This window comes from Rhinolophus hipposideros, assembly GCF_964194185.1.
Source record: "Rhinolophus hipposideros genome assembly, chromosome: 4".
NCBI lineage: Eukaryota > Metazoa > Chordata > Mammalia > Chiroptera > Rhinolophidae > Rhinolophus > Rhinolophus hipposideros.
This window is the reverse complement of record NC_138050.1, coordinates 87,454,237-87,474,058: the sequence shown is the minus strand read 5'-3', so window position 1 is coordinate 87,474,058 and position 19,822 is coordinate 87,454,237. Positions and strand designations below refer to the sequence as shown.

General features: G+C 32.5%; 1 protein-coding gene across 9 annotated transcripts in view; it reads right to left on the bottom strand.

Moving 5' to 3' along the window:
• Positions 1–19,822, bottom strand: part of PCDH9 (protocadherin 9) — an 899,210-nt gene that overhangs the window by 778,368 nt on the left and 101,020 nt on the right. The window lies entirely within an intron of this gene.

Genomic DNA, 19,822 nt, shown 5'->3' with positions numbered 1-19,822 from the left:
CATCTCTAAAGTAGGCAATTTATACCTACAACTCAGCATGTTCTGAACATGGAATGATACACAAATATAAAACACTGACACTCAAAAATATTAGTGTTGCTGACAGTGTGCTCTAACATCTGTGTTTTTACATATAAAACAACAAAATCAACAGTTCTATTCAAAAGTTCTATAGGATGAAAGGAAACACTTTCAAATAGAAAAGAAACATAGTGAATGCCCAAATTATCATCTTTTTTATCCTTCATACCTCTCAAAGTAAATAAAAACACATCAAGCTTCCCCCCCGCCATGTCGGAGAGAGGTGCAGAAGGGAAGCATGACAAAAAAATCTAAATTGAATCTAGAAGGTTAAATAATGTAGAATAACAGATATTCTGGGAGAGATCATGATTAGATCTGAACTATTGGAACTATTTAAATCCACTGTTTGAAAGACAAAAGTGATAAAACAAAAATAATAGAAACAGATATTACTACCTACATGAATTTAGTACACAATTAAATTGACAACAGAAACAATTAGTTTATTAAATAGATAGTACCAGGACAACTGATAAATTTCTTTGAAAAACAACAATGTTATATTTCAACCTCTCATCACATATAAAAATAAAGTCTGTATAGAGTAAGGCAATAATACTTCAATAGTTATTAAAATATATAGGAAAATATAGGTATATTCACCTAAAATATTTCTAAACTGGCAAAGGAAACAACCATTAAAGAAAAGAGATGGCTCCACTATACAAATAATTTTAAATGTTTAAAAAATGTAGCAAAATTTAAGTAAAAACCTGGGAAATGTCACACACGGCTCTCTCTCTCTATATATATGTGTGTATATATATATAATGTAACATATATATGTTATACATATTATGTGATATGATATGATATGATATGATATTATAATCTTTAAAATCAATGAAAATGCAATAATAGTACTGGGTAAATAATAAAATCCATGCAAAAAGCATAAATTGAAAACATCAAATGTCAGCACATATGTGAGGAAGGTTGGGGAAATGACCTCACACTTGCCTTTTGAGAGGCTGAAACCAGTGTGACTACTCTGCTGGCAAAGATGTTGATAAAATTGAAAAGCTTTAAATCTTCTTACTTTGTGATTCAGTAATTCCCCTTTTCAGAATTTATTTCAAGTAATTATCAGGTATGCCCACAAAAAGGTATATACTGCATAATTTCACAAAAAGTGACCAATACTCAGAATTGAGAGATTATAAACCCCTAAATTCAATATAACTTCAAACTTGCCAACAACATTAGCAATTAAAGTTGATTTTCTTCAAGTGTCAGATTTTCTTCAAGTGTTTTCTTTTCTTTTTTCTTTATCCTTTTCTATATTTTCTTATTCTTCTGTAATAAACCTTTATTACTTATACAGTCAAGGAAAGTAGTTTTAATTATGTTGTAACAGAAGTGACATATGATGGACAAGAAGGATAATTTAGCTTGCACTCATAGAATGCTTAGGAGAGTGGTGGATTGCATTGGGACTTAAATGTCTGAGGAAGGAATTTCTGTTACTGAGTAGGCAGTGGGGGGCCATTGAAGTCCTCTGAGCAGGGAATTCACAGTTTGATAGTTATGTGCAAGGATAAGTGAACTACTTTGAATCTAGTTGCAAAAAGGCCAATTGCCATCAAATTGCAGTAGTAATGGTGTGGTTGGAGTTTCGTGATCTTAAGAATATGACATCAGACATTTCAAGATAATCTTCACTAATACACTTCACTAATACATAGTTTTTATATGAGATATTCAAAGTAAGGCTTTGCTGTCAACTTCTACATGAGATGCAGCAACATTTTAAGCTTTGTGTGCCTCTCAAGGTTATCTCTTGAAAAGAATGGCAGGACATTCATGTGACTTATATGAAAAAAACTACAGAAAGCACGTCATCTAAAATCTGGGCCCTGGAGTTTTCAGCATATCATGTTGAGTTTAGGCTAGATTTCACTGTAAGGATAAAGAAATGTGTTATCTCTGTTACTTCTAACTATCCTGTCTATGCATTGAACTCCTGGCATCTCAAGTATTACAGAATTATATCGCAAAAATTATAAACTCACATGGAATTGTTAAAGGGCTCTTAAATAGAGGGTTGCCAGACTAGCTCTATCAATGATAGGAGCTGTTATGACACCTCCTTTTGAGCCATGTTTCTTCCCAGTTACAATGTAGGTTTTTAACTGATTGCAGTTTAACTCAGCATGACACTTTCCAAATAATGCCTTTGGATTACTAAACATATAAATCATATCTGGTTATACAATGAAATGGTTTTAAACTTTAAGATACCCCTTTCTGTAAAAAACTCATGATCTCTTTTTTAAATCACTTCAACTTCGCTGAAATAAAAAAACATCTCTTTTCTCTTTGCTAGAATTTTCTTTTGAAACTTTTCCTGCACAAGGTATCTTTCTCTTGAACTCAAATTCCCTCATCACTCACACTGCTATGTCTACAGTCACATATCTTGCCACTAACACTCTTTCAAAATTGAAACCTCCTGGCTTTGGGGTTGCTGTTTCATTCATTCAGTATTGTATGTCCTTTTTCTATAGTTGGATCACAAACTGATGTGGAAAGATTATGTGAAATCGCCTACACTTTTTTGACAAAAGACCAAAAATACACAGAATTGTACTATTTTTTTCTTTTTTCTTTACTTCACGTAGCAATGGAATGTCTTTATCTGTCAGTTAATCTAATAAATTAAAATAATACTATCGGGCAAAGGAACTCTAAACTTATGGAAAAAAAATAAAAAAACAAGAAGCAGAACATTATTTTAGGCCCTAAAACACCACATTATTTTGCTGCAGGTTTTGAGAATTGCATTCTAAATTACTGGAAAACAATGGGTCATTAACATGAAAGTCCTGAAATAAATAATTCTATGTGCAAATTCTCTGCATACCCAGGCATGAAGCGAACAAATGAATTAACTATTATAAAACTCGCTTATTTCTGAAATAAATTTGTACATTTTTCTTTATTAAAATTTGAAGTCATGAGAGTTTTTGATGATGTACATTCAGAAATGATCGAATTTTACAGATTAAAAGCAGCTCCTAGATGTTGAATGAGAAGAGGAATGATGCAGCATCTTTTAAAACTAAGAAATGAAATGTATTTTTTTGGTCTCTTATTTGTTTTATTTTCTACTTTATTTTTTTTAATAAGCAGCTTTCCATGTTTTTCCTCACCATTAAACTTATACATGCCTGAAGAATAATATTTATTACATTCCATAGATTATATTTTCAGAATTGCTTAAATGTACACTATACTAATAGCCCAAGATAAATACATTTAGTATATCAGATACACATTTAATTATTCACATCATTAAAGTTAGTAATATCATATATAATGAGATGTATTGTGTATATAATATTATATATTAGATATAACATTACATACACACAATATTATATTACACAATAATGTAATATGTAATATTATATGCACAATACATCTCATATTATATAGTAGTTTGTGGTATAGTGACAGAACTTTAGAGGGACTTTTAAGTCAGCTGGAACTTTTATCAATACTCACTTGACCTCTAAGATAATGATGTATTTGACCCAATTACCAACTTTTCAAACCCGTGACTGCATCAGTAAAGTGATAGTAATAGGGTTAGAATTAAGGGAGTTTAAAGGAGAGTAAACAGTCTCCAAAAATACGTTTTTGTAATTTTATGACAAAAAAATTATTTTATTATGAGTCCCTAATAAAATGACAGCATGTTTCTTGAAGGGCCTCACACGTGGAAAGCAATTAATAAATGTACACTTGCTTGTTTCAGAGTCTTTGTGAGGATGAAACTGGATAATTTATGAAAACTCTTGGGGCCCTGATTTACAAGTGGTTGCTGTTCATTCATTCATCCATACAATATATACATGTTAAATACTTGTTCTGTGCTAGATATAGTAAGCGCTTTATGTTAAAAGAGTGTTTTACACAAAATACAAGATAAATGTAAAATTATCAGATTATATTAAACATTACCTGCATTTCTGGATTTTCTCTGTATTAAATGACACAAAGGATTATATCACCATTAAGTAAAAAGCAGCAAGTTAACCATGAGTCATGAATATTTCATATTTTATGGTCAGAGTTAATTTGGTCATCCCACAATTCTAATTTTAATATGGTATATTAAGGATAATGCAGTTCTGATTCTGATATTGTCTTTTAAAATTAAGTGATAGACACAGATCACTTACTTATCAGCTGACAGCATAATTACATGGAACTGAAGATTCTTCATAATAAGCAATATACGTTTTAAATTGTGACAATTAATGGGAATGAGACAGATGTGCTCAAAAGACACCCATGTCAAAGCAATAACAAAAAATGTTTTGTTAATTTCAAGGTAGAAAAATTCTACTTCAGGAAAATAATAAAATCTATTTTTAGAGTTAGAACTAGACTCCGTTTATACTGTTTCCATTGTATAGTGTGCAGTCGGATACAACATTTATTACAAGAATAAAGAATAATCCTCAAGGATATACTAGTAGGGGTTGATTAAATTAACACATATAACCATGAAAATACCATTTCTTTATCAAACAATTTTAATTAAACTGAGTATTATATTAAATAACTGGGTGGGGACACAGTGAAAATTTTAATTTGAATATATCAATTTTACTCCCAGTGAATGCATATTTGAGAAAATATGTACTGTTCCCCATTTTAATAATGGTATAAAGCATAACATTGCAGTATGGAGCTACAAAGCAAAATGCTTAACCAGGCCACCAAATATTTTAGCAAAATTTTAGCAATTTGTCCTAATACCGTTGCCACATCATAAGTTTTCATCAAAATCACGTGGCCAATTTGAAACAAGATAAGTAGTGACCTCAGTCCTATGTCTGAAAAACACGTGTGCAAATTTATATATATATATATAAATATAATATATAAAACATATATATTTATATATATATATATATATATATATATTAAAATGTTCTTTAATTAATATCTAACCCTCTGCAAACTCTAACATATCTGAAACCTTAAAGTGGTAATGGAGATCAATCATGTCTCACAAGAACAAATTAAAGGTGATCTTTAAATAATAAAAAGAGGGTTCTCTGATTCTGCCCCTTTTTCTCCTTCCTCTGTAGTTTCTCACCCTTATTCAACTTAAGATCCATAATCTAACAGTATTTTATCAGCTATGATCTTAATTTATTTTGAAGTTCTATTTTGCCAATGAGATTTAGGTAACTGTGTGCTATGAATATTATCAAATCCATTTTCCTAAGTAAACCAATAATGTATCCTAATCACATAGTTTGGCATATTTTCATTTTTCAAATGCATCTGTCTTCAGTTGGTATGCTTATAAAATCCAGTCCAGCTCGGAAACCTTCACTATTCGTAAGTATACATAAACCTTCCTTACTCATCTTTAAAAGGTTTCTCTAAAATTTGTGTCTAATACTTTTTAACCTGCAATCAATATTTAATACCACCCATTTGAATAAAAGTGTCTAGAAAATTCAAATATTTAGCATCATAATGACCTAAAAATTGTTTCAAAACATCTCCAGTAAGGCTAAATTGATTTTCAGGCTATTTTAGAAATAGTGAAATCTTTTATTTTAGATCAAAATAGTTCTTTGTGCTAATGGAAGAAAAAAAGACTAGTTCAAATATTTATTATATTACTCTGGTATTGGGACAGGCTTTGCATCTTGAGCTTTGATTTCTTATTTATAAAATGAAAAAGCAAAGCTTTTGTGATAAATCCCTAGTGAAATGACAATGAGTCCCTTGAAGTGCATCATATAACATAATTATATTTAACCATAACGAGTGACCCCTACTATGTATATACAACTTCCTTTCTGTACTGCATTTCCATAATATTTTAAAGAAGTAGATGAGTCCTTGATCTCAAGGGCTTAACAATTTAGTTGAAGAGGCTTTACATACACATAAAAGAATTTAATAAATAGACTGACAAAAGCAACATCTAAGCAAATACCCATTTTAAGAGTCCTTGTAATCCAGGTTTAGGCTCCTCATATGGAAAACCACTATGCAAAAATGTTCATTTACTGAAAATTAAAGTATGGAAATGATTCTTTTAAAGTCACACAGCATTTTGTCGTGCAGATGATAAGCCAGGTGGCCTCAGAATTGCAAGCTGGTACTGGTGCATTTGAACCAGGTTCACTGAGATAAATAATTTCCCAAAATATCCAATGAGCATATGACCACCTTCTCTTCACCTTTTTAGAGGAGCCAAAACTCCTGACCACAGAATAATTGTTACATTTACAGCAAGAATTAAAAGCAAAATACAAATACTTGAGTATGTATTTAGCTTATGAGGCCTTTGAAAAAGCAATTCTGAGAGAAAGGGATATTAGAGCGAACAAAAAGCACCTGTGGGATCTTTGTGGCTTTTATTGTATGGTTCAATGATTGACAACTATTGAAGGCCTTCTGTGCAACAGACATTAACACGTAATGTCACAACAATTTTGCAAGGTTGGTGTGATCCTTCTTTTACAGATAAGGAAACAAAAATACACTGAGCCTAAGTAATACACACATTCATGAAATGGCTGAGCTGTTGTTGATATACAGTTGACCCTTGGGCAATGGGGGGATTAGTAGCACTAACCCCTGCACATTTTTTATCCTATTGCCTGCCCTGCTTCATTTTCTTTATAGCAATGATCACTACCTGAAATTATACAATTTATATTTTCACAGGTTTATACTCTTATTCAGTAGAATGCATATTTAAAACGTGTTGCTGCATTCAGTGGCAGAACTCCCATCCACAGCAGACACATTCTATTATAACTCTCTGTACACTGATCTTTCATTCTTAGCATCACAACAATTCCAGGATAGTGATTCTCATTTGCCCTGCTCATCTGTTCCTAACAGACCATATAAACTAAGTATAATATATCAAAAATAAAAATAAAAAAATAAAAATAAAAATAACTGAAGCTACAAGTTTTCCAAACTTTTTAAAAAACGAAATAACATTTTCTTATTGTTTGACTAAAATGTAAAAACGTGTAAGACTTCTGCAACATAATATGCTGTTATCTATTTGGGCCTCCTTTGCCTTGTGACTGTAGCCCAATCTCAGTAGGATGATTGATTTTCCAGAGAGAATCATCTTACTGACCTTGGTGTGATTTTATTTTCTACTCTTAGCCTCTAGTTCCTTATTAATATTATGCCTTCAGGTTGAAACTTTACGGCAATTAATTTTAAATCCACAATACAAAATTAAATAAGAGTATATTACCCAGATATTGTGAAATAGATCAAATCACATAATCTTAATTAGATAAACATAACTTTATCCAAAAAAAACTACACAAAATATTTATGACTATATTTCTTCTGTCTTTGTCCCTAGAAAATGGCAAAGAAAATCCTTGTTCACATTCCTAATACAGGTGACTTCCAATGTCCCATTCTTATAACTTCAAAATACTGTCAGCTATGAGAAATATTCTTCAACAAATTGCAAGTGATTAAATTGCTCTCCCTTCCATTACAAATAATTACTTTTGTTCTATATGGTAACAGGAAGAATACCTTACGTTAGTGTTAGCATTGCCAAATCATGCTTCCTTTTGATACAGTAACTGCCAAAATTTTGCCCATCAAACACCTGGATCACACTGAGAAATGCAATCACTGAGGTTGGCAATAAAAAGTACTTGTTTTACTGGCAAGAGCTAATTAAAAGTCAAAGTGTTTAGTTTGGTACATCACAGACAGTAATGCTTCATACAATGGAACCCAAATTTTACTTACTATTTCAAATCAAGTTAGAGAACATGACATAATACTGTGTTTCCCTGAACATAAGACCTAGCTAGACAATCAAGTCTAATGCGTCTTCTGGAGCAAAAATTAATATAAGACTCAGTCACACCATATTATATTATATTATATTATATTATATTATATTATATTATATTATATTATATTATATTATATTATATTATATTATATTATATTATACTACACTACACTATACTACATTACACTATACTACATTACATTATATTATACTATAGACCAGGTCTTATATTAGAGTATAATAAGACCAGGTCTTATATTAATTTTTGCTCTAAAATATGCAGTAGAGCTTATTGTCCAGCTAGGTCTTATTTTCGGGGAAACACGGTAAACAGAGAACATGACATAATTATAACTTAGTAGAAACGTCTGAGTTCAATCTGCTTAACGTAAAAACATTTGGTCAATTCAATGTAATAAAAAAGTGGACAAATATATAATATAATCTGTTAATTATATTGCAATTTACTATTTCATGAATTACAGTACAGTTATGTCTGTCAAACTTTTCAATTCAATTCGCTCCTAAGTAGCCTTTTAAGACATGTTTTCTTAATTGTCAACTTCGTGAAATTTTAATACTGCAGATAAATTGTACATCTATTTCTGTAATGTATGTATATCTGTGCTGTATACACACAAAGAGTAAGATTTTTCTACCCTCTCCTCCAGGAACCAATTTTAGCCCCTTTGGGTGCTACATCTCCCACTGGGAATGTATGCAGTAGACAAAGCTCAATGTTTCAAACCATAGACAATATATTTGCATTTAATTTCAGTGAGGTATTTGCCAGTTTATATAATTTAACTGATCTCATTGTTTGTTTGTTTTATTTGTTTTTTACAGAGAGGATTTTAAATGAAAGGAATGAGAGAAATGAAGAAAAGCAGGGAAATATTTTTTGCAACCGTCTTAAAGCAATATATTGTGCAATTATTCCATGAGACCAAAGTATTGCTGAACTTAAGATTTCACCTATAATTACAAATAAAGATTTTTAAATTAATTCTAGAACTATGCCACAGTCCTTTCCGGTGAATTCTAAGTTTGCCAACTATAGTCTGAAGGGTGGGGGGAGTAGCTGAAAAGGAAAGGGAAGAGAAAAGGAAATGGTGAAGAATAAACATATCTATGTATCAGAAATTTTAATTCTAGATAGAAACACAAAGAAAATTGCCTAGAGTTTTGACTTTTTATCTGTTTATACTGGTATTTTATAGCAATTGTCTTACATTTGTGTACACATTACGTAAAAAAAATGTGAAAGACTGAAATTTGGTTAGTGTCCTGATCGTCTTTCATCTAACCCAGTGTTGTCTCCCCTTCATTATTATTTCGTTGACTTTGTTTAGTTTTTCTTTTCAGCTCTGTACAGGTGGAATTTAAACTGTAGAAAAATCATAGCCCACAGCATGGGTTAATTTCAGCTGGTTTGGATTGACGACACGCTACTACCCATGGCTACAGACACAAAGCTATAGAATCTCTTACCTAGAAATAAACACTGTTCTGTAACCATGAGTCTATATGTTGTTTTGGAGTAGGCTGTATCAAGCTGCTATCATTGTTAAGTATTAATAATTAGACTTATATTTTGCATCTAGTTTGGTGAAGTTTGAGATGGATTTTCAAAGGCCAATGGTAGTCATACAGCTAGGTTATGCCTATGTGTACAGAATGCCTTCCATCATGAGCAGATTTGGGGCTTCCTGCCACACAGGTGCTTTGCACACATGCCAGTGGTGGCCATGGAGACAATGCACGTCCTGTGCAACCCACTCAGAAGTGGGATGATAAAAGAGCCTGTGCCTGATATCTCTGGATCCTCTTCAATACAAATACTGCTGATGATGTTCTGTGTTTTCTGCCTGGAATACCTTTTGCCAATGAGAATAAAATGATTCTTGTGAGTCCTTCAAGTAATGGGTCAGTTAGGGGGATTAATGTGTAATTAATACAATAATATAATGTAATTAATACATTATAATATAACACCTACTATTAGTAATACAAATGATTCCTATGCATAAAAATACAAATTATGGTCAATAGAACACAATTGATCATGTTCCTCTGGATATTGACCTGTTTTGCCACCATTTATAAACTTATTTCAAATTTATCCCCTATCTGACTTGAATATGTGGAATTTTGGGTTATCCTTCGAACCAAATGTAGTGACTTACCGGTTTCTTCTTCTAATTAATGAATTAAATAAAATTATTGACATACTTTCATTTTACATCTGGATGAGAATAATAATTATACCCTGTTCTAAATTTTATCCTTTATCAATTGAAATCAGAAGTGGCAGCATAGTATAGCTATTAGGACCAGAAACACTAGTTGTATTGCTTACGTGAGGAATCATATATATAGTGCCGTGTGATTTTACCTAGGTTAGTTAAATCCTCCAAGTATCCATTTCAGCTACAGAAAAAGGTACTGGATAATAAAACTTCCTTATAATTTTTAAAAATCAATGTGCCTTTATTTTCTATCAGCGAAATGGGAATATTACCAGGTCCTATCTTATGCTATAATCATTGTATGATTGCTCCCAGCGATGACCTCCTAGGAGTAATGACACAATCAGTCAAATTCCGTAACTTCTGTTCATTCCCTTTTTCTTTGATACCTGATATTCAAAGACCGTCTTATTTCTTTTGGCATGTGAAAATTCCCCAAACCTCGATGGAAACTGTCAAACTTAGAGAATGCTGGAACCAGAGAATGCTAGAAATACAGCCACACAGAATTGAAGGAAATGAGATGAAAATGTTATATTATTTTCATTCTTACAAATTACTTTTAATTATAACTCTTTATTTAAAAAACATGTTATTTAGTTCAAAAGGAGAACATGACAAAAGTTGATATATCTTCCAAAAATCTACTCATGATTTCCTCAGCTTCTTCAAAAGTTGATCCAGTGGCAGAGGACTGGGAGGAGGAGAAAAGATCAGAAGGCTACTTGAAAAATGAAGTGCTAACCATTTCCACTCTGAGGACCTGAGTAGGGTAAATTATTGTTGAATTCAACTTGATAAAAATAAAAAGTCCTCTTGAGAATGAGGCTTAGTAAAGTGCCTTACAAAGCAGTAACTGGTATTTTCTCACTCTAAGCTGAACCGACTGAAATAAGGCCAGCAATACTGATAAAAGCCAACACATTACTCTTTTGCTCCTCCCACCTTAAATAGACAACATGATACTATTAAAATCATTATGTTTAAGGTGAGGAAAATAAGAGGTTAATATAAAATTCTATGCTCTGTTGAACCTAATATACATGCTTTCCCCAAAGCAACAACAAATGTTTCTCAGAAATGCAATCAGGGCCTCAAACCCATTCTAGCAAACGTATTGTGCCAACTCATTATTAATGTTACCTCTCAGGGAATTTCCATTTCCCTGTGATCTGGGCCAAATATTATTCACAACTTTGTATTATCATATTTTATGTTATCCATATTAAAAAGAAATAATTTTATACAATGGAGAAGGACAAACTTTTAGGACAAGCTCTGATCAAAGAACCAATCTCTTAAAAATCAAACAAACAAAAAATGTCCTGACAAATTCATAAAGAATTTATGATGCTGACACTAATTGGTAGCAAATTTGACAGGTTATAGATAAGTGAGTTGTCCCAGTTGAGGAGCAATTCTGTAGATCCATTTTCTGTATTCCTTTCCATGCCAATCACTGAAAATCCTGGTGAAGGGGCCCAGCTGAACTGAGCCATTGAAAGCGAGAGTAGGGCATTAATTGTGTTCCCTTGCATCGTTTCCTACTGCCAAAGAAAAGCACTATTGTCCTCCTTAAAGGATTCCCTTTCAGCCTAAGGATCACTGCCAACTTCACTGAGAAAGTCAAACTGCATATCCAAGTGGAAGTAAGGGTGTTTCACATCCAGCTTTGTTCTTGGGGAGGGGGTTGTGATAGGTTCTAAATATAAGCATCCCTGAGCATCGTGTTTTAAGTTTATTTTCAAAGAGGCTTGATGGAAAATGAGAAACACGAAAGTAAGAGTGAGAAAGGAAAAAGAATAAGGTATAATTTATAGCCTGAACAAAAGTTATACTGAACGCTATTTACAATGTTCTATGTACGCATGCTATGAAATTGTACTTATTAAGTGCCTCAGAGGCTCTGAACCACAGATAGCAATCTTATCTGAAATAATAATATAAATGTCCCCTTTCACAGATGAATAGATATATTGGATTAAAAAAGAAGAAGAAGCACTTTCTTTAATGTGACCTAATTAAGGGTGTAAATTAAAAAGGGTTCTGAGCCATAAAGATGTCAGATCTCAAATATAACGTATTTGAGGATTTGAAGATTACCCACATACAATGCAAGAACTATTCAATGACTCCCCCAGAAAAGGATGTACTAGAATAATTTCCATGAGGAAAGTGGGTAAGTTGACTGGATGATAAGTGTTAAAATATATGAAATTTTAATAAAAGTATAACATCACTACATAAATGATATCAATTTGTCAACATTGAGTTTATCTGAACTCAATACAATTTAGCAATCTAATTGGCAAGTAAAAGTTCATATGAACAATGTTAAATAATTGTAAGGTAAGAAAACATCTGCCTTATTGGAACAAAGGATTATGTGCTACAAAAAAGTTTGTTGTGGATGCTGGATACGAGAGTACACCTATCTATAACGAAATAAATAGAATATCATATTCATTAGGTTTAATGTCTTCACAACTTGGCACTTGTAACAGGACTGGTAAGGAAATAGTCTGTAATTTTATTCACTGTTCTAGGTGGATTTCATTTTCTTACACTTCCTACAAAGGAACATTGCTATTTATTTATTTATTTATTTATTTATTTATTTATTTATTTAGTAGACTTCTGGGCAAATAACCCTACAGAAAACCTCTAAAACAACACTGAACATGGAAAGTAAAAACTGTGAAATGCATAAGCCAACAATTTTATTTAGTAATAAATTCAATCGCATGGCATAATTACCATATGGTACAACAAATTTTGTTTATCTCTGCTTCATTAAAGTGAGCTCACAACATTTCTTATTTGTCTGTGAAAAATCTATTATAAACATGATATAATCCAAGCAAGGTGAAACAGACACATACACCTTAAATTAACTTTCCAAGCGGCCATCGTATTTTGAAAAGCAAGAAGCCACAGAGCACAAAAGTATTCAAGTGAAGATTGGCCTAAACTCAATCTCAAAATTAAATCAAGCCCCTAAACATTTATATCTATGGCATCACAAGCACCTTCAGACTGAAACTTATTTATACCAAGTAATTTTTCCTAACAAGTAATTTTCTGGGTGCCACCAAAATTTACCAGGGTCAGCATCCAAATACAGATCAAGTAACATATTTAAATTAGCTTATTTAGTCATAAAAAAGATACATGACCTGGCATGCACCATATTATTATTAATTTAGTTGCACCTAGGATTTCAAACATCTTCTTTGCCATAGCAGGTGGTTTATAACAGTGAATTAAAGCAGAAATGGTGAAGATCATATTTAGAATGTGTTATGTAAGAAACACAATGTCCTTTCAGCAAGACTATAGTGGTTGGAAAAATAAAAAGCTTACATCTGAAATTCCATCATGGGTCTAAAACCTTGGGATTTTTTTTTCCTTTTTTTGGTTTGTTTGTTAATTTTCTTGCTGCTATAATCACCATCATTTAATCAACTGGGCTTGCATCTCCTGGACACTAACCTGGAATAAAATACATAATGTACCCTTACGTTCTCTATAAACATCCATGCACGAGAGCTTATAATTATTAGCATAAACACTCACAATCCACATTCTCCTGAACACTACCATTGCACTAGTAAGTAAGGAAAGATTATCCATTTCCATGTTAATACTACTTTTAAAAAATTAAATATGACCATTAAAAATATATTTCAAACACATTCTAGGATAATACAGTAATCTTACATTACTGTATAATGTAAGATAGGTAATAGGTAGATGCAGAATATGTTACTCAGCAATAAAGTAGCACAGGAAAGAGTCATGAAACAAAATTTAGAGTCAATTAGACAAAAAAAAAGTGTTCAGTCTTGAAGTGTGGCTACTAATAGAGGGAAAAGACACAAATTCATGTTTCCTCGGGACTCAGGAGTAGACCTTAGACCCAGGCATTGATTGGCCAAATGATGTAATCTACCCTGAGAGACTGGAACCAACATGTTTTAGCAAACCTTAAGCAACGATTTGCAATGGCTCTTAAAAAACTAGGGTAGGATATGGAGGAGTAAGCCAGATAGACATCATCAGGACCTCAAACAGTGATGCAAGTTGTTTAGGAAGCTACTCACATGTTCATCAGTAGGTTGGACTGGGAACAGTGTTTTCGGCATTTTAGTGGCTTTTGTTTTATATTGACAAATCTTCCATTGTTTTGTTTCGTTTTTTCCCCCCAGAAAATATGTAAACATATGCAGAAAACAACAGTGATTATGTATTCCTATTATTCTAACTTTATAACTTCATATGCCACTCCCTTAATAATATCATACCATCCTTAAGAACAAAAATATTTTTTTTAATCTGTAAGGAATTTAAGAAGACTGTCTATTTTGTCCCATCCTATATGTATGTAGTGTGTCAATCAAAAGCAGGTCTTCTAAACTCTACTGCATACCATGCCCATGCATGAAGAGATAACAAGCGTCTGTATAAGGACACTGAAGAAGGCTGATTGTGCATCTGGAAAAAGCATCTATACTTATATCATTATGGTTCGTCAGGGTCTATATGCAATTACGTCATGAAATGTGCAATATAGGTTTTTGTCTGTACACAGGCCACCCCTGTGGATGTGGGTACTATCCATTATAAATGTGAACCATCACTAGCCCTCACTCATGGCTAATACCTGGAATTAGGGGTTAGAAACGAGTGTTTAATTCATTTTTCTGCCACCCCAGACTTAGCTTTTTCTACCCAACCCTCTCTTCTTTAATCTTTGCACCGCTTCATCTAGTTTAAAGTACAACTTCCATTGTAATTATATCTCTTCCCCAGCACAACAAACTCAATTGCTTTCTCAGTATGGCTTACATAGCGCTTTACACATAGTTCAATTACATCATATCAGCATCTCCTCACAGAAATACTTGGTCCAGTATGACAAAGATGAGGTCTCCTTAATATTTGAATCCTCGGTGTCACATATTAAGTAAGCTCTCTTTAAAACCTTGCTGAAATGAATTGATGATATTTTTTTTCCATTTATGTAATACTTATTAGTTTTCAAGTTACTTTCTCAGATATTATGACACAGAAAAAATACAGATATTTCAATAAAGAGCCTGTATATGTTTTTAAGTAGCTGATAAACCTCGTATTTTGAGGAAATTAATTGTACCACTGCAGAAGAAAAGGGCCTAGCTAGAGGCACTATTCTTTTGAGATGGAACATTGGATAGCAAAATCTATCTGCTTATTAATCTATTTAACAATTACTGACTTCCTATTGTATACTCTGCAAGAACCTGAAGACACCAATTAATGACAAAGTCCATCGATTCAGAATTGAGTGGTGAGACAGACAGACATACAAAGCTACGATAAAAGAACTTCATCTCTTTCAGGGTATTCTGTTTCATAAACATTTACTTTTAAAAGTTGGGAATTGTTATAAAGTATAAGGACCAATATATATTATAAGATTTGCAAATATAATTTATTTAAATGTTAAGTGCACCCTAGGACATACAGACTATTCTTGCTTCTCCTAGTAGTTCCAACTATTTGTTTCACGAGCTGACAATGAGCATGAGCTGTCATGTTAAAATGTGTTGAACCTGCAGGCCCCCTGAGCTACTGTATTGGGATTGGGGAATTCTGCCCCGTGTTCTGCCGGAGAATTACAACATATTGCTGCCTAGAGCAACGTTAACTTTTAATGTCTTTGTTGTGGTATCTTAAGCTTTTTTCCCCATCATACAGAATAATTATTTTTCTCTGCCCTTTTCCACATTACATTGTATAGAACTCTCTAATCTTTTTTGTTTGCTTAATATACTATCCATAATCTTAAGGGAATACTGCTTAAATAGTTATAACCCTTTCCAAATTTTTTTGTTAGAAAAATACTTGTGTAATAGGAATGAATAGGATCTTCATGATGTATGATCACGTGGACATTGCTGTGTCTGTAGGAAAATGTTTTGTTATAAATGGTACATGGTCTGGACGTGACAGTGTAAGAGACTTGGCACTATATGGGCTCTGCCATTAAATAAATGTATGTAATCTTATAGAACTCATGTAATTGCCCTGGGCCTCAATTTCCTCAGCAACCTCAAGATCGTTTGTTTTTTTCTGTTCTTTTTCTTTTTTAAAAAATGATATAGTTGATAATGATGAATATACTCTACACACATCATCTTAAAGAATTTGCTTCTATCTTAAGATGGCCAAGTTAGATTTATTGACAAGACCTCTTCCAACTTCTATTATTTGGGCTTGATTCCTGACTTTTTTTTCTTATTATAAGAATAACTCAATTACAACTATGACAATTCCAGCTACAGCAAATTCTACATAATAAGTCTACATCTTATCATGTCTACATAAATAAAACATGGCACTTTATTGCAAGTATCAAGCATTTTTTCTTACATGGTAGACATGTCTCAGAAAACGGATAACATCTCGGAAATACCTTCCCCTCCTTGGCATACGATACATATTCACTAGGTTATTCTTAATAACAGTTTCATGAAGAATATGTTACCACCATTTTACAGGTGAGAAAGTTGAGACCGAGTGTGAATTTCATAGGGAGTAAGAGACTTATTCAGCTGAATGTAACTTTACCATACCAGAAAGTCTTCCAGGGAGATCAGACAAACAAGTTAAAAAATAATGTTTACATTAGTTCACCCAATAAATTAATTATATTATTTTTGAGAAACAATTCTATCATTGTTTTGTTAGTGACACAAATATTTAAAAAGTTACTCAATAAAACTAATCAAAATTAATGTGCAAATTCCCTAATTATGTGTAAGGACTTCTCATTCATTATTTTATTCCTTTAAGTATTAATATAATTGCTTTTAAATTTGCTTAATTCCTCCTTTCAAAGTTGGGAGGACAAAATCTATTCACATTTATAGACATGTTACAGTAAAGGACCTCTTTCTACCCACCTTTATATTCTTACCTGATTCACAAAAGGTAAGTTCCCAGGAGCAGAAAGCAAATAAATAAAGATCGCCATAATTTGCTACTTTTCAAAGGGACATATATGGTAGCAATTTCTCATAAGAAATGCTGACAAATGTAACCACCCAGTACTCCCTTTTCTCTTTTAGCTAGTTAGACAGTTGGTACTGAAAAATTGTCCCAGTGTCTTATTTTTCAAGATATGCATCATCTAAAGAATTAAAGGAAGAAAATTAACAAAAATACTCGCTATCATGCCTAGCCATGAGGGAATGTCTTCATTTTTATAGAAATTTACACGACTATTCTAAATCATCACTTTATTTAAAAAAAATAAATATAAATAATAATAAATCTAGTCTCAGAGCAAAATGCATGCAACTATTAAATATTGTCAGCAGTATGCCGTCCACTGGTGACAAGGAAGATCAAACTGAAGTAAATATGTTCAGGCCTTTGCTATCCATGCCAAATGAATACAATAGAAAACTCTAAACTCAACCAGATAAATAAGTAACTTAATCTTATACATTCATTTGAAGATTTTACTATGACTTACTGAACACCAAATATGTGTACATGCATATTGCAAGTGCAATAAAAAATAAGAGTTATAAATAACCTGTTCTCTTTCCTCAAGCATCTTTCAATGCTGTAAAGTAGAAAAAGATGTTAAAAATTAATTATGTAACAAAGTAGAAGGCCCTATGGGGTTTCCTAATCAGTTCTTTGCTGTAAAACAATAAACATATGTTGGTACCCAGTATTAATTTATTAAAACCTAAGGCATTTTTCAAGCTATATTATTCTTTATTAAAGTTTATAGCCTAATATCTACTAGTATAGATACCTGGTTTTTTGTTTGTCTTGTTTTTGTTTTTTGTTTTTTTTTTTTCACGGATGTGGATCCTTGACCTCTCCTGCAATAATTCTCTCTTGTTTTGATTAATATTTGGAAAAGGAAATAGTGAAGGAAGAAGCAAATGGGATCTTCTTTTGATATATACATTGAATAACGAGAAGTGGGAATAGAAGACAGATTTTGAATTCCCTTTGATTTGAGATCTCCTCACCCGCCCTTACTGGGCAGAGTACTCAGTGGTTCAAGAACCTTTATCTTTGTGAGGCTAGAACCATTCACTGAGGTTAAGAAAGACATTTCTGTGTACCTTCTGTGGGATGCATTTATGCTAACGGTATGGATGTATTTAGATTCATCTCATTGTGTTTTACTAATTTACATATTTCCAAGATCTAGATGGGTCCCGGTACAACTTCCTAAATTAAGAAACGATGTGTTTACGTCAACATAGCCAATGGCAAGCCTTGAATTGGAAATCAGGTTATGTGGAAGTAGAAGGGTCCTGGGCTTGGAGTCAATGCAGAGCACAAATCCTGGTTCTGCCACTCATGAGACTTCTGATTTTGGTCAAGTCTTTGAGCCACATTTTTCTTATCTTCAAAATTGGGATTGTTCAGAGATACATGAAAGTTTAGTGTAAAATTGATGTGTTTGACAAAGAGCAAACATCCATATACACTCACCCCTCTTTTCCTTTTAGCTCCTACATCAGGATTCTTCATGTTGTGCCACTAGGCCTCAACACTCCTTTGTGACAGACACGAAGTTGGACCTACATAGTCATATTTTACAGCTTTTGTGACTCAGCAGCCTGAACATAGTGCATGTGCATTTGTGTTGCCATAGAACAATAACCTAACCTTGTTAGAGGAGGATTAAACACTTTCTTTTATCCTTTATTCTTAATCCTTATTTCCCTTACCCACACCTTGTATAGTCATGGTGTGGAGGGCATCGCTTAAAATAATGGCTTAAAATAAATGACTTCACCTGCCTGCGGGTAGGAGGGAACAAATAGATAGGAGGAGAGGAAAACTCTCTTCTCCCCTTTGTTACAGAAACATTAAGCTACAGAAGAATCACAACAGAATTGTGGACATGGTATACACAAAGAAGGAGGGGTAAGTAAGTATTGGTGATTTTTGAAACTATGTCACTTATCGCTTTCATTATCAATGAATATCAATGAGAAATACAACTAAAAGAGTTATGTAATAAAATAGGTAACAGCCTAACTTTTATTAAAATATACATATTTTATAAATCATTAACTTAGTATTATTAATGTATTAGTATATGATATTTTCTTCTTGATTAAAATTCTTCAAAGTGATCTACAAATTCCACACTAGTAATTAATATCAAATATAGCTAACATTTTATCATGTACCAGTCAGTTTTAAGTGTTACTTGTACTGACTCATTTACTAATCCTAGTAGTCTATTAATATCCCTATTTTCAAATGAGAAAACTGAGGTGCAAAGATATTTTAAAAACATAGTCATGTAATATATTTAATAGGTATTTAAACTACGTGGTTCCCCGGCCTGGGGATTTAGCCTTTACATTGTAGTAACTTAATTTCTATACTGAACCTATTTCACTTCTCATTTAACTACCTTAACTAACCAATATTGTTGTCTAGTAAACTCTAGTATATAATAAGTTCACACTTAAAGTTATCAATGGGCTCTGTGACTTCAAGCGAAACAATATAGACATATAACAAAACCAATTTTACCATAAGCTAGTTAACTGGTATGAATGAGAGTTAAGTTCCTTACAGCATTATTCACAATAGCCAAGACATGGAAATAAGTGTCTTTTTACAGATG